This window comes from Miniopterus schreibersii (genome assembly GCF_964146895.1).
Source record: "Miniopterus schreibersii genome assembly, chromosome: 12".
Classification (NCBI taxonomy): domain Eukaryota; kingdom Metazoa; phylum Chordata; class Mammalia; order Chiroptera; family Miniopteridae; genus Miniopterus; species Miniopterus schreibersii.
The window spans coordinates 42,903,729-42,916,847 of NC_138112.1; positions in this window are offsets into that span (position 1 = coordinate 42,903,729).

Here is a 13,119-nt window from a genome sequence, read left to right on the forward strand (position 1 = left end):
TTTGAACATCCTGTAATACAAGCAAAAGGAAATTATTTCCACTGTAACACATGCGTATAATAGAATATTTGAACAGAAAAAAGAAAATTTCCAGAGTTCTACCCCTGGAGATAGTTTTAATCTGGAGATTTTAAAAAATGTTTAATCAAATTATACTCTTCTGATCACCTCTCTGATGCTCCCTTTGGTCTTTAGCTGAGCCCCTCTCCCAGGCTACAGACTCATGAGGTTGCTATGGCTTTTCTGTCCCCATCATGAAGGGCAGGGCTGTCTCAGTCACTAGGCTCAGGGTTCTCTCCTACACCCACCAGGCCTCTAAGAGCTGTGCCTCCCCTTCAGAGACGACCCTCGTCTATAAAAGTCTGACCTCCGCCTCTCCTTCTTCCACGGGACAAACAGCAGCATTCTGGCAGGACAGCTGTAGTGGGATTTCTAGACTCACAGGCCCCCAGGATGTGACCCTGGGAAAGGGAGAAAAGGCCTGGAGCCTTCAACTCCACCAGCCCTCTCTCCTCACTCCCAGCCTCCTCCTTCCGCTCTCTCTCTTCCATTGCTCCTCCCTGCCCCTCTTTCTCGACTCTCCCTTTTCCTCCCTTCCTCGCTACTCGTCTCCCTTCTCTAACAGGCCGAGTGGCTGGCACTGGACGTGAATTCCACAATCACAGGTAGATAGACCTCTGCTCACAATTTGATCATTGACTGGCTGTGTGACCTTGATTGGATGAGTCACTTTAGAACAGAGGTGCTCCCTGCCTAACACAAGGTAGACACTTAATGGATGTTAATTGACTCTAATCTGCATCAGGTAAGCACCTACTGTGCACCCGATGCAAAGGTCCAGAAGGGAGCATGGTGGAGATCCTTAAGCCTCTCTTGTAATCTTTTTATAATATATTGTAATGATTTGTTTCCACAAAAGGTATAAAGAGCCATGAAGTGCTTCCACTGCTAGGCATTTGGGGACCAGATTTCAAGGGCTTGTGTACACTTAGAGTAGCTTGGTGGCTGGAATGAAAAGCCAAAGCCAGATCCTGCAGCAAAGTATGTCTCCATTCATTCTAATCAGCTAATTGGTTTGCCTGTAATCTACCACTTCTCCAGGGGGAAGCGATCTCTAAAACAGGGGGAGGTTACATGTCTGATGCGCCTGCACCTCTATTTATGGAAGACAGCAAGCTCAGAGCCCTGCGCAGGCCTGTGAAGTCCCTCGGAGCCACCAGTGTTGGGCTGTCCCAGCATCCCAGCGAATGCCTGTCTGCTTAGAGAGGTTTGGTTTGGTTTCACTCTGCACGCCACAGGTTGGGAAGGCAGCTGAGAGCCCAGGCTGGGGGGACCAGTTGTGGGGACTAGGGGTACCCGCCTCAGTGGGATTAGGAAGTGGAAGCTCGTATGCCACCCCTGGATTAGCCAGACTTCAGCAATCAGTTATAAGAGCCTGCTTTCGTTTCCTGCTGGCTTGGCTCTGTTCCCACCCAGTGATAGCTTTCTCAGACACTCTTTACTCTTTCACTGGAGATTAATTCCTTTGGGAGTGATGCCGTGGGGTTCACTGTCACGTCCTACACAAAAGAAAAGCTGAAGAGATGAAGAGCTTTATCTGGCTCATGGACTGGAAGATTCAGTACCATAAATATGAGAATTTCTCTTGAACGAATGTATAATTTAATAAAACACCTATCAAAATCTCAATAAGGATTTTCCTAGACCTTTGCAAGCCGATTCTAAAATTTACATGGAAAAGGCCAAAGAATGGCTTAAATGATTTTGAGAACAAGGAGGGGAGAGTGACCCTGCCGGCTAAGACCCATTATGGAGCCAGTGACATGAAGGAAGTGGCGCAGGACCAGGCAAAGAGACCGATGGGATAGAACAGAGGGCCCAGAGGGACCACCGTGTGCCTGAATGCCTGATAGAGGACGGGGTGGCACGAATAAGGAAAGGATAGACCATTCAGTAAACAGTGTAGGGCATTCACTGTCCATGTGGAAAAGTTAGACTTCAAGATGTAACACACACGGAAGCAGAATGCTAGGACTTTTGGAAAGAATGTAAATGTCAGAGGCTATCATTATGATATTGGGTTAGGAAAACATTTTTTAAAGAGAGAATTACAAGAGCAGCAAACCTGCAGGACAAAAGGAAACGAAAGTTTGCCCAAGTTAAGATGAAAACTTTTGTTCAAAACAAGATACAATAAATCAAGTAAAAAGACTGTACCCAGAATATATAAAAAACTCCTATAATCGATAAGGAAATGGCCACGCAGTAGAATACAGAACAAAGGGCAGGAATTGAAAATTCACAAATAAAGGACACCCAAATGTCCAGTAAACACAAGAAGCTTTGCTTCCACAGTAACTGGGGAAATGCGACTGAAAGTCACAATGTCAGGTCGTTTTATCTCCATCAGATTGGCAAGACTCTTAAAGTCCGACAGTGCCCGCTGTGGAGGCAGGGCTGCCTGCTGGGTAGACAGCATGGGTGAGGGCAAATCAGTGCCATCGCTTTGGAGAGCCTGTCACTAGCTAGTGAAGTTGGAGATGATTATTCCCTAAGACCAGAAATGCCCACTCTCAATCTATAGGAAGCACTCTCTTACATGTACACCAGGACACATACACAAGGATGTTTACATGTCTGTCAACAGGGGAATGAGCAAGTAAAATGTGGTATATTCGCTTATGGGAATGCAATCCAACAGTCAGAATAAATCCACAAATTCTCATGATTAACTCTCAAATATCGACATGGGTAAATCTCAAAAACATGTTAAGGGGAAAAACAAATTGTGATTTCATACATATACTATGAATCTATATCAACTTAATACATTTTAAAATGTGAAAAGCAGTACAAGACATGGTTTAGAAATAGGTCTATGTGGTAAAAGTGTAAAAACGTGCATCAGTCTGATAAGTATGAAATTCATGAGGAAAGAGAACGGATCCCTTTGAGGCACAGAACACGCATTAAGTGTAAAACATCTTTAGAAAAGAAAGAGAAAAATGCCTGAAGCAAGTACCGCAAAATGACAAGGTGTGTTGAACCGTAAGGTGGGTACATGAGTGTTTGGTGTTGGATACTTTGTTTCCTTATGTTTGAAATAAAACACCACCACCAACAGCAAAAACAGGCCCCTGGTGTCTGGGATTCCTCCAAATGCACGGCTGTGGCTTGGGAAAGCAAAGGGCAGGAGTGTTTTGCCCTTATATTTATAACCAGCAGTTTTTCTAGAGATTGATCTTCTCTTAACACACTTCCCACCTGTGACATTCAGTGACCTTGCAGTCATTGCTCCAGCACCCGCACTGAGGAAACCGAATAATTAAGGTCTGTCCCTCCCCAACATGGTGCTCGTAGCTGTTAGAGGAGACAGACAGGTCAATGATCATGCTCCGAAAAACGCTAAAACTGAGGTGTGCTTGAAAATGCGCGGGCTAGCACGGCGGGAGGGAGCGATGCACCCTGCCTGCGGGGGGGAGGTGCAGAAAAGGCAAGGAGCTGGGCCTGGAAGGCGACTAGGAGTCTGGAAGACGCTGAGTGTGAGGGGAAGACAGCACCCAGAAAGAAAACCAGGTCCGGGAGTGCCTGCCCTGTGACGGGGCTGAAGAGCAGCATCCCATTAGACAAGTGCTTCAGAAAGATCCTCCTGGAAGTGACAGGAAAGGAACAAAGGCAGGGAAACTGGTTGGGGAGCCACTGAAAGTGTTTCAGGGGTGAAACCTGAACTACAACACAGTGGTTTGGTTACGCAAATTAACCCAGCGCAGCGACAAAGGTTTAATCCGGTTTTGCTGATCTCCGTACCCACAGCGCCTCCAGGCCTCCGGTTGCACCGCATCTGCTCCTCTGCTAGGAGCTGCGAGCAGGCGGGGATGGAGGGAGGGAGCCGGGAAGCAGGCGGGCCCCAGGCCCACTCCCTCCTTTTGTAGGTAAAAGCTGAGAGCTGGAGAGGGGGTGTGGTCTTTTCAAGGAAGTCCTTAGCTGGATGCTTACTGTCTCTCAAACAGCAAAGAGCCCTGCAGACTCCTCCTCTAGCCAATTTATAAGCACATAGGTTTTGAAAGACAAAGCCCTCACAAGGAGGCCTATTATAAAGCTGCGTTCTTCATAAGGAAGTACTTTCTCTTCCCCTAGGCAGAGACAGTTCCTTTGAAACGGACGGAATTCTCCGAGATGAATAATACTGAACAATAGCCCTTCCCCTGGCCTCAGTCCAAATAACAGGCGCTATTCAGGTGGCTCTGAAACCTGGCGCTTGTGTGTTGGCACTGTGGCAGGGCCAGCCCGCAGTGCTGAGAACTTTACAAGCCTTTTGTTCTGCCACCAGGCACTAATTGGCTCTCCACCCCAACACAGTCAACACCCAGCCACCTGAACAAAATTCACCTAAATGAACAGACTGTGTACAGAGCAAAACAGCCTCTGAAGTGCAGACAGGTGTGAGTATCTCTGTGCCCATCCTCTCTGTGATTCCTCTGGTCCATGGCTCCATCTCCTGCCCCTGACTCTATCGGGTGTTGAATGTGCCCCTCTTGACACTTTAGTGGCTCCCTCTCACCTGGCTCTTCTTTCAGCATCTAAACAAGCCTTTCAACTGGAACAAAACGGCACCACCAGAAAAACTCCTCTAAGTCTGCCTCTTCCCACTGTGTGTCTGCTTCCAGTCATAAGAGATTTTGCAAGGAGTTGTCTGCATTTATTGTCTGCCCACCTCACCTCCCATGTGCTTAATATTCACCTGGGAAGGAAGGATGGAAGGAGGGGAGGAAGGAAAGAGGAAGGGAGAGGGGAAGGATGTCATCAGGGCGAGGTTTTCTTCATGTCCCGTGCAAAGCTCAAATAAAAGCCCAGAATTGTGTTTTATTGGCTCTGACTTGGGCCTGAACCAATTACTGAGGCCAGAGGGGTGGAGACTGGCTCCACTGATGGGCTCAGCTGAGTCATGGGTCCACCTCTGGAGCAAGGAATCAGAGGCAGCTTTGCCTGAAAGCCCATGGTGGCGAGTGGAGGATTTGTGAGAGTCCTGGTATATCTGGAAGCTGAGGGTGAGGGGTTAGTCAGGAGTCCAGGTGGGGTGAAGGTGAGGAGTTTATTTTCTAGGAGATGGAGATATTTAAATAGGAGAATGAGCCTGGCTGGGTGTGGCTCAGCTGTTGAGCATCGACCTAGGATCCAGGCGATCGGGGTCATGGCACATGCCCCGGTTGTGGGCTCGATCCCCAGTCAGAGTGTGCAGGAGGCAGACGATCAATGACTCGTCATTGATGTTCCTCTCTCTCTCTCTCTCTCTCTCCCTCTCCCTTCCTTTCTCTGAAATCAATAAAGATATATTTAAAAAAAAAAATAGAATGACATGACCACCTTTATATTTTAAGAATATAACTCCAGCAGTTATGGAAAGGACACATGTGACTAAAATGGAAAGGCTATTGTAGCTGTTGAGAGAAGAGATGTTGGAAGCTGGACTAAGAGAGTGCCAGTAAGGTGGACAGGAGGGAGAGGACACAAGATGTTTCTGAATTACATTGACAGGATTAGTTATCTAGCTGGAAAAGAAAATTTAGAAAAAGAGAGGAACCACGGATGACTTACATGTTTCTAGTTTGCGAAATTTGGTTGTTGTACCATTAGTGAGATTAGGAATACAGATCATTAAATGGGTTTTGGAAAATTTGGTTTGGACATGTCGAATTTACGATGTCTTGAGGACTTCCAGGAGTCCAGTGGGCAGATTTGAATCTGGAATTGAGGAGAGAGCTACAATGGTGTCCATACGGTAGCTGAAGCAGGAGCAATGGGTGGCATCACCCAAGGAGAGGTGTGGAGGGAGAAGAGCATTGAGGAGCACTTCCCAGCACCAGAGACTGAGGTGGAGCATCCAGAGGGATAGGGCAAGTGGCTTTGGAATCAAAGGAAAGAGGGCTTCAAGAAAGGAGGGCTGGTCCACAGCATCATGTGGTACAAGATAATTAAGGAAGATGAACGCTGGAAATAGAGCATGGATTTGACAACTGGGAGGCCCCTGTTACTCTACCAAGAGCCAAGTTATAGGATTTCGGGGGAGGGAGCCTGGAGGGTGCAAATAGACCAAGCAAGGACCTATCACTCTTCAACAAGTTTGGTGATGAGAGAGTTAGGGAAGTGGCTTAAGGAGATGTGCTGTATAGTAAATGGGAACACGGGCACCTTCCCATGCTGCAGTTCCCCCTCCCACCCGTGGGAATATAGTGAAGGCCATCTGTGAGCAGACTGTAAGACCTTGGGAACCTGGCCAGCAATTCGGTCTAAGAAAGGCCAAAGAGAAACTGCTTCTAGATGTGAGCCTGGATTGTAAACAGCTAGTGTTTTGATCTTGTTCACACCCCCCTCCTCCTGCATGCCCTGTTTTTCTCTGTTTTCTGTACTCTATAGAACCTTGTGTTGGGAAAGTCTGGGCCACGAAAAAAACAATAGCACCCCTGGCAGCCCGGGTGTGGGCCCGGTCTGCAGGCCAGATGGGACTTAGTGGGACAACCTCACCAGTGGCAGCTGGTGGGGTGGTAAGCTCTGGTGCACACATAAGTCCTACTAACCCACGTCTTTCACAGTCAGTCCCCTGGGTTATTTCTTTGGAATCCACAAACAATACACTGAGGTTTTCTGGGACCTCAGCACTTTGTATAACATGTGCCAAGTCATTTTTATATGTTTGCTTTGTAGTTTTTTTGTGTTTGTTTCCTTCTTAAAGTTTGATTTGGTTTGTTTGATGAGAAACATTTGACCAAGCTGTCAGGAAAAAACTAAAAGAGAGAGAAAGGCTGAAGAGAAAGATTTTCCATAGAGATTGAAAGCGGATCAGTGATTGCCAGGAGCTGGGGAAGGGGAATGGAGAGTGACAATCTAATGGGTGTGGGGTTTCCTTTTGAGGTAATAAAAATATTCTGGAATTAGGTAGTAGGGATAGTTGCATAACATTGTGAATTTACTAAATGCCACTGAGTTTTACACCTTGAAATGGACACACACACACAGTGATTTTATATACCATGCTTGTTGGGTTTTATGTCTATCATGTCATTTAATCCTCACAACAACCTTATGATAACTTTGTAACTTTACTGTTGCCATTTACACAAGAGAAAGCTGAGGTTCAGAGAGACAAAATAATTTATCCAAACTCACACAGCTAGATTGGAGATTCCAAGCTGATTTAATTGCAAAGCCCATGCTCTTAACCCCTCTCTCATATTGCCTCTATAGCTGCACTATTTCTTAGGTGCATTTATTGATAATGTGAGAAGGTCCATATCCACTAAGGTATTAATGCTTCAAATCTCAGGGTGATGAAATTATCTATATTTTAAAAATAGTCTTCTTTTTGATTAGGCACAGCTTTGATTAAAATAGGATAAAGCCTATTTTCAATATACAGAAGAAAAAAATTTTAGAGGTACAGCCCTCTCTGAAGGAGATGTTATAGGGGTGTAAGAAACCACTAGCGAGGATGGGAACCCTCACAGGTTAGTGCAGAACGTGGAAGGAGCATGAATCAAGGCAGGAGGACTTCTCAAGGTAGTGACTTAGAACATAGCCTGAGGGAGAATGCCAGTCCGCACTGCATGGAGAAGAAGAGGGAGGGTCCTTTGGAGGAGAACAGCATGCATGATGCCCTGAAGCCAGGAAGGGTGAGAGGGGAAATGCAGAGAAACAGGCTGGATCCAGTGGGGTGATGCTTCATGGCACCTCTTTTTTTGGGTCTCCCTGTGCCCCACTCCTGGGTTGCTCTCCTCCTACTCTGCCCTGAGAACCAAGCAACATAAATTTGCTTTGGTGCATGCTGTCCACAGGGCAGCCGCAGCCTTGCTCCCTCGGTCCCTCAGGGAAATAGAAAACCTCGAGGGCTGGCCTCTCAGGCATTCTTAGAAGGCCACCGTGACCATGCCTTCCTGCTTTGTCCTGGGATCCTGTGACTCTTGGGCACCAACCCAGAACAGCCCTCACTCAATTGCTTCTTTGATTTTCTCCCAGTTGGACAGTCAGGGAGTCTTGGCCAGTGGGAGGGTGCTGAGTGCTGAACTGAGCAGAGAAACAACCAGTGCATTTCTTCCTGCCAGAAGTCAGATTTCTTTTAGACATGCCTGCACAGAGAGGGATCAGTCCCATTTAGCTGAGACATGGCCTAAACCAGTTAGCCTCATGTGTGACTTGCCCCGTGACCTACAACTTATTCCCTGTTGACAGCATTTTTACATCCTTTGAGATATGTCCATCTCTTTTTTGGCCATGTCGTTGGCATCTGACACATTTTAAGCCAATTTGTCTCAGTGTTTCTTATTCCTAATAAGTATTTATCACATTTTCAGTACTTTGTAGTTGATGAGATATATGCTTCTGATAAGTTTCAGAGTGACTAAGTGACAAGAGCTTAGGCATAAGAGGGAGACAGAGCAGGCTTTGAATTTTAGTTCTGCCAGTTATTAGGACGTGCTATTTAAGCTCCCTGATCTTTGGTTTCTCCAAGTGTGGTGGTTAATTTTATGTGTCAACTTGACCAGGTCACAGGGTGCCCAGATATTTGGTTAAACATTATTTCTGGGTGTGCCTGAGATGTGTTTCTTATTGAGATTAGCATTTGAATCTGTAGACTGAGTAAAGCAGATGGCCCTCCCCAGGGTGGTTAGAAACCACCCAATCCTTTGAGTGCCTAAATAGGACAAGAAGGCAGAAGAAGGGAGGAAAATTCACTCTCTCAGCCTGACTGCTTCAGTGAACATCAGCCTTCTCCTTCCCTTGGACTGGGGCTTACACCATTGGCTCCCCAGTTCTCAGGCCTTCAGAGTCAGGCTGGAACTACGTCACCAGCTTTCCTGGGTCTCCAGCTTGCAGATGGCAGATCATAGAATTTCCCAGCCTCCATGATTACATGATCGAATTCCTCATAATGAATCTCTATCTCTATCATCTATCTATCTATCTATCTATCATCTATCTATCTATCTATCTATCTATCTATCTATCTATCTATCTATCTATCATCTATCTATCTATCATCATCTATCATCTGTCATCTCCATATATCTATCTGTCTATATCTATCTGTCTATCTCCTATTGGTTCTGCTTCTCTGGAGAACCCTAACTAATACACCAAGTATAAAATGGGGTAAATGACCTCAGTGAGTAATCCTCAGAAGTAATACTGTGTGGGTGTTGAGAAGATTAATAAGGTAATGTATGGGCCCATCATCGGCACACGAGAAGTGGCTGGTTCATTTACCTATTGTATTACTCAGGGTTTGATCAGGGCAGCAGGACCATTCATGTGCTATGCAGTAAGAGATTATTATAGGAATCAGAGTTCACACAATTGTGGGGGCTGGTGAAGAGGTCTACGGAAGGCTGTTGCCTCTGTCTTCCAGGGGCCTGAAGTTGGGTCGGTCAGCAGGGTTGGCAGGTGAGAAGAAAACGTGGGTGTGAAGTGGGAGAAATCAAGAGAAAACTGGAACTCGGACAACCTGGAACCGCTGAGGAGAAGCTGGAATGGTGTCTATTTCTTACTACCTCTGCCCCTGACGACCAGGGACCCTTAGGCGGCTTGTACCTGTCCCAAATTGGTGCACACGCACGGGCCCTGGGCTCGTGGGAGTGGAAGGGGGGTACCTGTGTGAGCTGGAGGAGCCTTGTCTAGATACCTGGCATTCTCCCCACGCCAACAACATGTGTGCACAGCAGGGTGTCCGGGGCCGTGCACTGACCTTCCAAGTGCACAGCCTGCGGTCACTGCCACCTTTCTAATCCCACGCAAATGTCCCCGTGGCCAGTTCTGTCGGAAGCATCCAGGAAAGGGAGTTCTGGGAAACGCACTTGTAGCTTAGAAAGTTGCTACAGTACAAAACCACTGCACTCACATGTAGAGGAGAAAGCAACTAACATTTAATCTGGGCCAATAACATGCCTTCATGTGTGTTTCTCATCTGATCTTATGCTCTCGTCTCACATGGTAAGGGCTGCTATCTCCCTCACCTGGCTTGCTCAAAGTCACCGTCAGGGAGAGCAGAGGTTGGTACCCAGGCTGTTGAGTCTGAGCGCTTTCCCCAAGAACGTCACCTGTGAAGCTGATGTGGGCTCCTCTGTGCAGGGCTCCAGGTCCATCACGGAAGTAGCCTGAGTGCTCTTGCAGACCCCACTCATCTGACAAGCGGGAGAATGACCCCGTCTGCATGGATTAGAGGCTGGGCTACATGGGTGGTCATGTAAGCTGCATGTAGGGGAAAGATTTGAAGAGAAAAACATTTGGGCAGGAATTTAATTTTAATTAAAATGTATTTATCAGCTACAAAATGCACAGAACTTAGAGAAAAGCTTGATGGGTTGGGGTGGGAGTGGGAAGTTGACAATAACAGAGGAGGTCAGGATAACTTTCTCAGAAGGAAACAGCATAAATTCCTTCTGTGGGTTCATACGGGCTGTGGTCCAGGCTCATTGGAGAAACAGTGAGTGGGCGGTGTGGATGAAAGGGGGCCACATACTAAACCTGACAAGCTCAGGGGAGGCCTGCTTGGCAGCCTTACAAACTCAGAGACCTAAAGTAACCACATAGGATGGTCTGAAATGAAAACTTTTTAACTAAAAGCAGTTCATGGCAGGTAGTCATGTCCTGGGGCAGTATTTTTCCCTAACAAAGGTCAATCTTCACCCTAACTGAGTCTGTCTGTTTGCATCTAGGATAACATACCTGATAAGCATGCCTTTGCAATAACAAAGTAATTTTTTTTGGACCCCTCAAAACACAACCAGGCACCAGAGGTGAGACCACAAATCCCCTCATTGTGGTTGTTATCATGTTGATTGTGGACTGTTAACTATCCTGTACTGACCAATGTAAAAAAAGTAGGTGTCTATCATTTGGTTTTTATCCAATGCCAAAGATTTCCCTGCTTTGCTTTCTCCTGTCTCCCTAATCTATCACCAGTGGATTTCAAGTAACCCAATTATGCCTCCTCTTTTGATTGCAATGTATAAAATCAGATGCAAAACTGTCATTTTCTGGAGCATTTTCTCAATCCTTTGTGATTTTGCTTCCCGGCAGTTGTCGTCACTTTGGCCCAAATAAACCGATAAAAATGCTCTACAGGTTTGAACGTTTTTTACATTAACAGTGATAAAAACACCTTCCTTATTGGATTATTTGTTCCAAAGTAGGTGCCTCTCTTTTTCCACCAACGAACATTTACTGACACCTTCCATGTCCTGGGTGCTATTTAAGCAACACACACCGAATACCACACTGTTGCTCACCTCAAGGTGATTAAGGTCAGGGGGCTCAGGTGAGCCCACCCTGCTGTCTTAGGATGGTCCCCCCAGAAGCAGACTCTGAGGTAAGGATCTGAATGCAAGCAGCTTATTTGGGAAGTAATCTCACGAAGCGCAGTGTGGGACTGGGGAATTGTGACAGGAAGTGACTGAGGGACACCAGTAGAGAGTTATGTTAACGAGCAGGTTACTGCTGTGGGCACCTAGGGCTCAGCCTTGCTGAGGATCTTGGGGACAGAGAGAGAGCATGCACACACCTCCAAGATACCCCACCTGCGTGGTGAGACGTTTGGGGTATGAATCCACCAACTCTTGCCCACCCTTGTCTGAATGTTGCTCCAGTATCTCCAATACTCTGGCCGGCCTGTGCACCATCTGAGCTTGCTGCTGAAGCCAGAGAAAACCCGCAGGCAGAGAGTCTTAGGAGCCTGCAATAGAAAGCCAGGGACACATATGGACACCAGCAACACCTGCTCTTCCTACCCAACATATAGTCATCTCCCTCCTCCTCCCTTCCTAACCGCTCTCACCTTTCGTTCAGGTGTCCACCTCTCTGCCGTGAAGCTTGTGAGTCTCAGGGGACACTGAACCCACCCTGGCTCTAGGCAGGGGCCCTGACAGGCACAGTCAATGAGCACATTCCAATCCTCCAGCTGTGGTGGGGGTTGAAGTGGGCATTGAGCCAATCCATTCAGAGTGGATCTCAGGACTCCTGCCTGGAATGCTAGATCAGATATGTTCTCTTTTGGGTAAGGTAGCCTGTGGCAGCGAGAGCTCTTAGCACTGGCTACAATGAGGAAAACCAGCCCGAAGACAAAGCCAACACAGAGGAGGGCAGAGCTGAGAGAATTGCAAAGAAAGAGAACTGAAGCTTTTACCCTGAACTCTTTCTCCATGGGAGTCTCTTTCTTTTCTGTTATAGTCAAGTCTCCTCCATTGCATGTGGAACACATTTACTGGAAGCCCTGACATCTGTGGAAATACAGCTTCTCTCACAGGTATATCTATATGCGGATCCTGAAGAAGAAATCTGCTTGGACCATATACATGTCTGTTGGACTGATCACCGCTGGGGCTATATGGTTGGCCAGCCCTGGGAGCGATGCCTAGTCTTGAGCGAGGAGGGTATAAAGATCATGGGTTCGGGAGTCAGCCAGTTGTATTTACTCTGCCATATGCTGGCTCCTGGGAGACCTTGGGCAAGTGACTTCACTTTTCCAAGATTCCATTTCCTCATCACTAAGGTGTGGGTGATAATAGTATTCACCTCAAATGTGGCTGAGAGATATACACACAAGTTTAGTGGTGGAAGTGGCCATGTCCCTGACCTGGAGTTGCTCAAACAATGCCTCTTATCCACTCTAGTTCTCTATACCCTTATTAATATCAGCCCTCAATTTTTAAATTCAAAACCCCTTATATATAATTTACTATGTACCAGGCACTGTTCTATGCACATATCTCCCTCTTTCTATGCCCATATCACAGGTGAGGAACCTATTGCACAGAGAGGTTAAACCACTTGCCCAAGGTTACCCAGTAAATGGCAGAGCTGGGATTCAGACTCAGGCATTCTTGACTTCAGAATCTGTGCTACTAATTACTGTACTTGGTTATGATGTCTCGTAGAATAACTGCACTGTACATATTTGTGGGGTGGGTATATGATAGATGGATAGACAAATGGACTTGAGTGAGTCCCCTCCATGGGCTACAACAGAGAAGAGTATCCCTGTCCTTGCCCCTAGCCAGCTGCTCTGTGGAGGGTTTGGGAGCTGCCTCCCTAGCTCCATTCAGTTGCACCAGTGTGTCCTAGAATGGGCTT